Source organism: Macaca thibetana, chromosome 13 (assembly GCF_024542745.1).
Source record: "Macaca thibetana thibetana isolate TM-01 chromosome 13, ASM2454274v1, whole genome shotgun sequence".
NCBI lineage: Eukaryota > Metazoa > Chordata > Mammalia > Primates > Cercopithecidae > Macaca > Macaca thibetana.
The window spans coordinates 65,250,368-65,260,540 of NC_065590.1; the positions used below are offsets into that span (position 1 = coordinate 65,250,368).

General features: G+C 46.7%; 1 non-coding gene across 1 annotated transcript; it reads right to left on the minus strand.

Moving 5' to 3' along the window:
• Positions 1 to 4,608: 4,608 nt before the first annotated feature.
• LOC126934599 (U4 spliceosomal RNA) lies at positions 4,609 to 4,748 on the minus strand. The gene has a single exon (XR_007719051.1). It is a non-coding gene; the product is annotated as a U4 spliceosomal RNA (small nuclear RNA).
• Between the last annotated feature and the right edge of the window lie 5,425 nt (positions 4,749 to 10,173).

Here is a 10,173-nt window from a genome sequence, read left to right on the forward strand (position 1 = left end):
ACCTACCCTTTAGGGATATCCAGCTAGAGTAGTAGAATGTGAAGGATTTTGCTCCCTCTGACACTGATGAATAGTTACAAAATCTCCTTTTTCATCATTCTTACTTTTTCATGATGGTTCACATTCCAAACATTAGAGCAAGACTGGTGTCTCACAAGGCTGGGATACCTAGCTGGCTGAGAAATTACATGGGACAATAGCTCGAAAGGTGACTGAGCAGGAGAGAGAAGTGAGATGAAGGAAACGAAGAGTTAGTTCCGTGAGTACCGGGATCCAGGGAGAGGCTTGGCCACCCTTGTTTGGCCTGGGGGCTGGCCCAGCTTCTGCATCCCAAGGAGGAGACGCCACGCCTCCACTGCCTCCCATTCATGTTCTTGAAGATGATGCATCTTGGAAAGTTCTCTAATGCTTGCTTTTTTTTTTTTTTTTAGTTTTTATTTTTTAAGACGAAGTCTCACTCTGTAGCCCAGGCTGGAATGCAGTAGCACAATCTCAGCTCACTGCAACCTCCACCTTCTGGGTTCAAATGATTCTCCTACCTCAGCCTTCTGAGTAGCTGGGACTTCAGGCATCCACCATCATACCTGGCTAATTTTTGTATTTTCAGTAGAGACAGGGTGTCACCATGTTTGTCAGGCTGGTCTCGAACTCCTGACCTCAGGTGATTTGTCCGCCTTGGCCTCCCAAAGTGCTGGGATTACAGGTGTGAGCCACCATGCTCGGCCCCCTTAATGCTTTTTAATATTTCAAGAATGGCCAGACTGTCTCCAGAGCTACACTGTCACCTTCCAGGGGTGGCCTGTGTCTTCTCCTGTCCTCTGCACACTTGGTACACGAGGCCAGGTGAGTGAGGCCTTTCAATTCTAAAACAGGGTGCTTCAGGAAGTCGTGAGCTGCCTAATTCTGGAAGTGTGTGGCGATGCTGCTGTCAGCAGATGCTGGTGTAGAGGACCACTGCGGGTGGGAGGTGAGAGTGGAGGAAGGTTTGAAGATCCTCTCCATCCATGTAATAAACATTTGCTGGGCACCTAATGCATGTTGGATCCAAAGTCAGAAGCCCCCACATATATGATTTCTTTTGATTTTCACAACTAGCGTCTGAGAGAGGCATGTGATCCCAGTGGCTAGATGGAGAAACTGAGGCTCAGAAGAGCTTGTCTTTTTTTTTTTTTTTTTTTTTTAAGAGATGCAAGCAGCAGGGGCCAGAGTCAGTGTAGTCTGCTTTCTGCCTTCCACCACAGGCCACTCTAACGGGCTGTGCGGAGAAATGGGCTCCAGTTCTTGCTGTGACCCTTGCTAGATGTGCGGCTTAAACAACTTATCTGACCTCTCTGAGTATGTCTCTTCATCTGTTTAAGGGTTGACTTTTGGAGATTTGTCATGAAACAAAAAGAGATATTATATAAAGGTGTCTGAAGCAGTGGCAGGCACGGCACAGGTTATAGTTGCTTTCTTCCTATAGTTGCTATAGTTTGCTTGAAGCAGAAGCTTCAAGATGATTTGGTTTTGTGAAGTTGACTGAGTCATCAATCTTACTCAGTTTGGGATCTTTAGGGCCTAGCAGAGAGCCGGGCGTGGAGCAGACACTTAATAAATATTTGTTCAATGAATGGATACACAAGGCTTATATCTACTGATGCCAACCATCTGGATACTCAAATGCTTCAACATGATGGGTTCTTGACTTTTCATCTAAATATTGGATGTCATCTTAAAATATAAGCAGCTAAAATGATCTGAAACATAAATATGAACACAGGTCTCGCTGGTGCAGATTTCTTGGGGGGGAATGTATAAATCAGTGAAAGTCTGTATAGGGCTGTAGGGCTGTATTTAACGAAAGTGATCTGTTATTTTCAAATAACTCCAGCTATGTCACCAGGTTTATTTATTTACCATCTCTCCACCCATTGGTGTAATCAGTCACCAGTGGCCTAGAGGGGCTCTTTGGGCCTCCTTTAATAAATAAGGAAGAAAGATTATCTGGAGCATGTTGGTTATTTGTAGATAAATAGAAGCAGCTCAGCTGCTTATGGGAGCTTGGAAACAGTTCGTGCTCAAGTGTTTTGGACATTCCTCCAATATTCTGCATACACTGTTTCTGTGCTTTGTCTCTGAAGAATCTTTATGCTAATTTACAGTCATATTCTTTTCTGCTAAGGGAATGGGAATGCAGAGAGCTTCTGTCTATTGCCTCTGAATGTCTGCAGTGCATGTGAAGAGGAAGAGCCAACACAGGCTAGATTCCCTAGGGAGAATCTCATTCTTGATATTGAAAACAACTTACTGGACTTATAGGAGTAAAAATCCTATGAACTGGATGAGGCTGTGCCATTATTCTTGGGATGAAAGATGGATGGAAGGACTCCTTTTATAGAAATTATGTTTGATGACTCAGGAACATTGTGATACCTTCAGGTCTACTGAAATGTACATGGCTATTTATCTCTATACTAAAATGACTCCAGATTTCCATGCTTCTGGGATTCCTATTTGTGCTTTTGTTGCTGTCCTGTGTCTCTCAGCTAACCATCCCTTTTTTGATTCCCAGTATGCCTATCACTAGCAGTTCAGTATCTTTTTTTCTAATTTGTTGCCTGCTTCCAATATTCTAGGGACTAAAAAAAAAAAGTAGTGGCCGGGCGCGGTGGCTCAAGCCTGTAATCCCAGCACTTTGGGAGGCCGAGACGGGCGGATCACGAGGTCAGGAGATCGAAACCATCCTGGCTAACACGGTGAAACCCCGTCTCTATTAAGAAATACAAAAAACTAGCCGGGCGAGGTGGCGGGCGCCTGTAGTCCCAGCTACTCGGGAGGCTGAGGCCGGAGAATGGCGTGAACCCGGGAGGCGGAGCTTGCAGTGAGCTGAGATCCGGCCACTGCACTCCAGCCTGGGCGACAGAGCCAGACTCCGTCTCAAAAAAAAAAAAAAAAAAAAAAAAAAAAAAAAAAAAAAAAAGTAGTGATAATAACAACAACAAAAATTCAGAAGGGTAAGTCTGTTAGAGCTGTTGGTGAAGCAAGGATGAAAAGAATCCAAATGAGTCTGAAAGGCCTTTCTGTGACTGCTTGGCATGAACTTTGGAACCCGGACGTTGTGAGGTCTACAGTGGCTGTGTGGGGGTCTTTTTCACTTCGCTGTCCTTGACCATCAGCTGGAGAGGTGATTTCAGGATTGGTGAGACACGACCGCACATATGTCTTACCATGGCAACCTCAAGGCGTTGCTCTGAGGCCAGGAAGTGGTTTCATTTCTCAGGGGAGCAGACGGGGGGGGAAACAGAAAAGTATGAGGATGGCTCTCCATGAGGCATGGCCCTTAGGATCATGCTAAATGAAATGACATGTTGGTGTGTTTATCTGCAAACAGCCACATTGACTATTCACCTATTACAATTTTGAAGCTTATTAAAACAAAAAATACGGAGTCTCGCTCTGTTGCCCAGGCTGGAGTGTAGTGGCATGATCTCAGCTCACTACGACCTCTGCCTCCTGGGTTCAAGCGATTCTCGGAACTCTGGATGTGGTGGCGCATGCTGGGACTACAGGCATGTGCCACCATGCCCAGCTAGATTTTGTATTTCTAATAGAGACAGAGTTTCACCATGTTGGCCAGGCTGGTCTTGAACTGCTGAGCTCAAGTGATCTGCCCACCTCAGCCTTCCAGAGTGCTGGGATTAAAGGCATGAGCCACTGAGCCTGGCCTGAAGCTGATTTTTTAATAGTTGGATGAGAGCTACTTATTTCTTGATCTCTTTCAGAGACCTTCTGGAAAATTCTGGTGTCAGAGAAGGAGCACTCAGGAATCAGGAGTCAAGAGTTGCAAACTAGGCTCGGTGCCGTGGCTCAAGTCTATATTTCCAGTACTTCAGGAGGCCAAGACGAGAAGATCCCTTGGGGCCAGGGCCAGGAGTTCAATACCAGCCTGGGCAACATAGACTATGTCTCTTAAAAAAAAAAAAAAAAAGCTAGGCATGTGCCTATAGTCCTAGCTACTTGGGAGGCTGAGGTGGGAGGATCACTTGAGCACAGGAGTTACAGGTTACAGTGAGCTATGATTGCATTACTGCATTCTGGCCTGAGTGACAGAGAGAGACCCGTTCCCAAAAACCAAGAAGAAAAGAGTTGCAGACTAGATCTTGTTCTGTGAGGTTGCTTAACCTCTCTGAATTTCAGTTATAAAATGTGAGGGCATTGGTTAAACCTGCCCTTTGCTAGGATCTGTCTAATAACACCCTATATATCTTTGCTTTTCTGTGAGCTCTGCAGAGCTGACCATCTCCAAGACTGGGGGAAAGTGGTTGTATAAGGGTGGTGACTTCTTGTAGGGAATGGCTGGGGAGCAGGGCTGTCCCCAGAGAGGTGATAGGCATTTGTACAGTTTTTTCAGCATCACAGACACAGGATTGACTTACACTAACGACCACCTACACCCTCCCTTGGCATGAGCCTGGGATTTGGGAGGACCTGGATGGGTGGCAGGGGGCACCAGCTCTTCACATCCATCCTTGGTTTCCCTTGGATCCCTCTCCATCAGTGTCTTTATCCATCTCAGCCTCCCCAAGTTGGAGCCACGGGCAGGCCTGTCCCGTTCTGGAGCCAGTTCTGACCAAGGCAGGAAATGGATGTGGAGCCTCCGCCTGCCACTGGAGGGAGGGGGGGCTGGAATTAGGTCTCATGTTTTCAATCAGCAACAATCGTGCCTCGGTTAAACCTCAGAGGCGACAGTGGTAGCACCACTCAAAGCTGACATTAAGTCGTTTCCTCAGATGTGGGATCCAGAGGCTTAGGCACGACTCACAGGCTCCTGGGTGCCTTTCTCCTGCGCTCAAGTCTCCTTTCCTCAAATCCGAATGAGGATTGGGTGTGTCAGAGGCAGCCTGGCTGCCTGGGCAGCTCCTGAGTCCCAGAATTTCCTATTCCTCCTTACCTCCAGTGGCATCCACAGCAATTCCTAAGTCCATAATCTGACCATGGTATTGTCTGGCATCCCAGACCCTTCCTTGAGGCTCAGTTGGAGGCTGGGTGCCCGTGGGACACTGCAGCCTTCCTTCTGACTGCTGGGGATAAATAGCTCAGGGTCCTACCCCAAGCCTGGACTATGCTGACATCTCTTCTTATCACAGGGGTCATCTGTCAGTTAAGAACTACCCCGGGGAGTGGCCTCCAAAGACGGAACCATTAGCTCAGAGTTGCAACATACTGGGTTCCATAAGCCTGCCTCTTTTATGGCCCTAGGAAAGCAAGAGCAGATCAATACACACTTTTTGAAAGAATCTCAGAGTTTGTGGCAGAACCATCCTGAGATGTGATTAGGACTTGGGACACACGGGTCTTCCCAAACTCTTCTTGGAGGACATTGTTTGACCTGAACTGTAACTAACACTTGCTAAGCCAGAATCTTGGAAAAGGTAATATGAGGAAGGTTGTAGTGATAGGAGCTTTTGGTGTTTGAAGAGCAGAACTGAAAACGGAGAAGCCAGGGAGGGTAGAGAATTGGTCAGGGTGTCTGCCTAGAGGCAAGTAGACGCTGATCCTAGACAACAGGTGCTAGGCCTCAGACAGCGGGGGAACAGTGTGTGCTGGGACTGGCCCTAAGAGCATGCAGCACCCAGGCTCAGGTTTGGTGTCCCCAAGCACAGCCCTGAACCACTGCTGGCGGCAGGGCGTTCCTTCACCTCCAGGCTTCACCGTGGCTCTGCTCTGAGTTTGCTATTTGACGAGGAGAGCCAGGAAGAGGAGTTCCCTCCCTTCCTCTGCCTGTGCCAACCCCATCAGCAGCCTGTGGTCAGAGGGGCCCTCCTACCCCCATTTCCATGGGTGCCCATGGGAGCAGCACTGGAGGGCAAATCCGGGAGGCATCTCCCTCCCCAGCCGGCGCCTCCATCATCCCCAGAGCTGCCTGGCCAGGCTTTCTCGCTCACTTTCAGGAAAAGGATCACAGGGAAAGGAACCTCCAGAACCCAAGAAGAGAGACCTCAATGCCATAAGAAAGAATCTGGCACGGGGGTGGGGTGGGGTAGGGGAGGGAATGAAGCCCACCTGAGCTGCTGAAAATCTTCCTCCCTTTGAGTCTTCCCCAGCCCTAAGGCTGTTGGTGGAGCATTAGCGACCCCTGCTGGCCACCACATCTGAGATTTCCTCTGCCCTCCCGACCTCCACCGCTTTCCCCTCTGCTTTTAAGCCTCCCCTTCTTGCCAGGTTGAGGATTCTCTTCTCCCCAGAGACCCCACTCCCGCTTCCCTACTAGCCTTGCCTGTCTGCCCACAGTTTTCTTCTATCCTTTTCTTTTACATATTCCATTCCCTTTTTCTTCTGGCAGAACTCAGCTTCTGTCTTTTGGAGCCTCCCTGCAGAAAACCATCCTGTAGGGAAGAGATGGATAAAGCAGTGAAAAGGCACCTGGTAAAGCATAACACACGGGAATGTCCAGGAGCTCGTCTGGGCTGGAACAATCGATCCCTTTAAATGTGCTATCTGTCCCTTATATTTCTTCCATTTCACTCCAAGCCTAAACGACTACAGTTTATTATTTTATTATTATTGTTTTGAGATGGAGTCTCACTGTTTCATCCAGGCTGGAGTGCAGTGGTGTGATCTTGGATCACTGCAGCACCCACCTTCTGAGTTCAAGCAGTTCTCCCTGCCCCGGCCTCCTGAGTAGCTGGGATTACAGGTGCCCACTACCACGCCCAGCTAATTTTTGTATTTTTAGTAGAGATAGGGTTTTGCCATATTGGCCTGGCTGGTCTCGAACTCCTGACCTTAGGTGATCCGCCCGCCTTGGCCTCCCAAAGTGGTGGGATTACCACCGTGCCTGGCCAAATTATGGTTTACTGAATGCCTGTTCTGTGCCTGTCTCTGTGTAGGGGACATACTTTGTGCCTCACTTTGCTCCTGTCCAGAGGCACCAGTCTCATGTTGAGGCAGGAGAGGAATGGTTGTGGGGTGATGTGGGTGCAGTTGGATGTCCAGCTTGCCCTGCCCCGACCTCTCTATAACTCATGCTGGTCACAGTGATCAGGCTTTCTTCAGTCTCAGGGCACAAGATTCTCAAGCTTGGCTACCTCATTCCATAAAATAGATAAGAAGTAGCTGCCCAAGTGGAGTTCCCTCTCTTAGGCCTTTGTCAGCCTTGCTCTAGCCTTGGCCTCTTCAGTGTCCTCGCGTCTCATGGCTTGCCATCCAGATGCAGGGCACGCATGATGAGGGGTATAGGTAGGGGATACACCCATCTCAGGAGGCCAGGACTGGAGTTACCCGCCCACCCCAAAAGGGCCCCACGTAGGGGCTAACGGCCATGGTTAAGCCAGAGGATTTTTATTTTTCTTAAAAGGGAAAAAGCTGAGACACCCTAATAAAAATGAGGCTTAATGAGAGCAGAAAGCTCTCGGCCTGAGCTCCAGTTCTAACGTAGATAGGCACTCACTTCCTGGCCCAGGCCTTAATTTCCCCACTATATGGGAGCTAGGATACCCCGCAAAGGTCCTTTTTTTTTTTCTCTGAAGTTCTGTGGTTCTACTTTTCTTGCTTTTGCATGGCCAGGCAAACTGGGATGCAGCTTTGATCTACCTTGCACCAGCTACCTCCCACTCACTCACGTGGATTCTAGGCTTTCATTTTTGCTGGAGTAATATTTTTCTAATGTTTATTTTTCAAAGTTCTGCATCTGTGGTGACCATCTCCCATTTGGAAAACTAACTACTTACAGATGTGTGTGGCACAGCATTCTCCCAGGCAATGAAACCACTGGGGTTTGGCTATCATTTCAAAAGTAAGAGGAGGGAAGGAAAGATGTATGTCTCTGATGTAGGTGGCAAAACTTCTTGACCTTCTGTAAAATGCCCAAATGTGATTTTCTTTCAGAAATTGAAGAGTGGAGAATTTAAGGCTTGAGAGCCCAAGTGTTAAAAGCTCACATGGAAATGGTCATTTGTGGGATGTTTATGGTCATTTGTGGAATGTTTGCAGAGGGAAGGCATTAGTTGCGCGGCTGGGGCTGAGTGAACTCCTACACTGCACATAGAATACAGAGCTTAGCCCTCATCACCTCCATCCCCATGGTCAGCTGTGACCAGTCAAGGCAGCAATTTCTCTTGCTTTCCAGGATCTAGGTAAAGTGCATCCCAGCCTTGAGCAGAACCAGCAGATCCTTCTGACTCTAGGGTACCGTGAAGACTCACTGGTTTTCTACGCTGTGTCATCCACCTGACCTTGACTTTCATTTTTGGTTTCTGCCCTTCCTAGGAACTTGCACACGTCCTCCTCAAGACCTCCATCCGCAGGCATCACCCTTGCTCCTCTCCTCTCCTCCCACACAACAGAAAATCGTTCCAGGACTAAAAAGACATTTTGTGATATCCCAGTGAACTCTCACACAAAGCTCATTTTTTGTTTTCTTATTCTTTGGCCACTCCCAGCTTCCGCCTCCTCAACAGTTCTCAAATACAGGCTCAACTCGAGAGAAGGAGCCATAGCCAACTCTTTGTGTGCATGTTGATGGTGTGTATGTGTGTGGTGTGTATGTGTATGTGCAGAGTGTGATTTGTCTATGTGGAGTGTGCACATGCGCTGGTATTTGTGGCTGGGAGGAACCAACAGGACAAGAGCTCCTTTCCCCAGATGGGGCTTGCCCTGGGTCAGACATCTTTCTCGCCTGGATCTGGAACAGCTTCCTTTTAGCTATTGTTCCATTTCTCTCTCGCAGTTGATTTCTCTTGTCTTTGTTTCTTTCTACCGGAAGATTCCTGCACCGTCTGTCCTGTGAGAATAACTAAGGATAAATAAAAATTTGAGCAGCAGAGGAACTCAGACCGTCTCTTGAGTCTAGTGCATCTGACTGCTTTAAATGTGAGAAGACTGAGGACCATTCTGTGCAATGCATTTGAACAGAAAGTTCATGCTTGTTCCACATCAGTAGGTTTAAACATTGTGTTAATGTTTTGTATTTCTGTTAAGATTTTTTGAAAGAGACACTCAAAAAGTGGGGGAGCATATGTACTATTCATTATGGGCAGATGAATGAGGATTTAGAATGTGGAGATTTGGAAGACAAAACTCAAGCAAGACACAATTTGTTTTTAAGGGAGAAAAATTAGAAGGCAAAATGTTAATGTCACTTATTCAAGATTGTGTAGAATAAATATGGGCGAAATAAATTGAGTGTGTGGTAAATTTATGAATAATGATAGTGTTTCATCTTGGAATGTGATAACTATTTAAAAAAGATGGTATGCAATAATAGCAATTCAGTAAGTGATAAGGTTTGGCTGTGTCCCCACCCACATCTCAACTTGAATTGTGTCTCCCAGAATTCCCATGTGTTGTGGGAGGGAGCCAGGGGGAGGTAATTGAATCATGGGGCTGGCCTTTCCCCTGCTATTCTCATTATAGTGAATAAGTCTCACCAGATCTGATGGGTTTATCAAGGGTTTCCACTTTTGCATTTTCCTCGTTTTCTCTTGCGACTGCCATGTAAGAAGTGCCTTTTGCCTCTCGCCATGATTCTGAGGCCTCCCCAGCCATGTGGAACTATAAGTCCAATTAAACCTCTTTTTGTTCTGAGTTTTGCATATGTCTTTATCAGCAGCATGAAAACTTACTAATACAATAGGAAACATTGATAAGTTGTACTCTTAAATCTTCTTTTACATATGTAACAAAGAGAAACAATTTTTCAAAGAAATGGCATGGAAATTTATCAACCATGTCCATCATTTAAAAGAGGCATGTCTAGACTAAGTGGGAGGAAGAAGGGAAGAAGGAGATAGATGAAGGACAAAGGCCACTGATGGAAAATGATAGCATGTGGATTGGGGTTCCCTTTCAGTAACTAGGCGAATATGGGGAAAACTTTGTTTGCATGTTAGCATATCAGAGAATATGTCTTTATCTAGTATTCTTTCATCTCAAAATATCAAACAAAAGATCCATTTTAGGCTCTAAATCTGGGACAAAGAAGGAAATGGATAATTGTTTTCTAAGTGATCATAATCTTTCCTTATTGTGCAAGACTTATTTCTTATTGTGAAGACTTTGAAGGGCTCCTCTGGTTGAAACCACTGCAATCTTGATTGGGGAAACTGGTTAGACATAGCCTAAATTTTAATGTGCCCCATGTCTCTCAAAGATAATAGGACCCACGGTTTACACAAACGCATAGCGTCTCTTTCT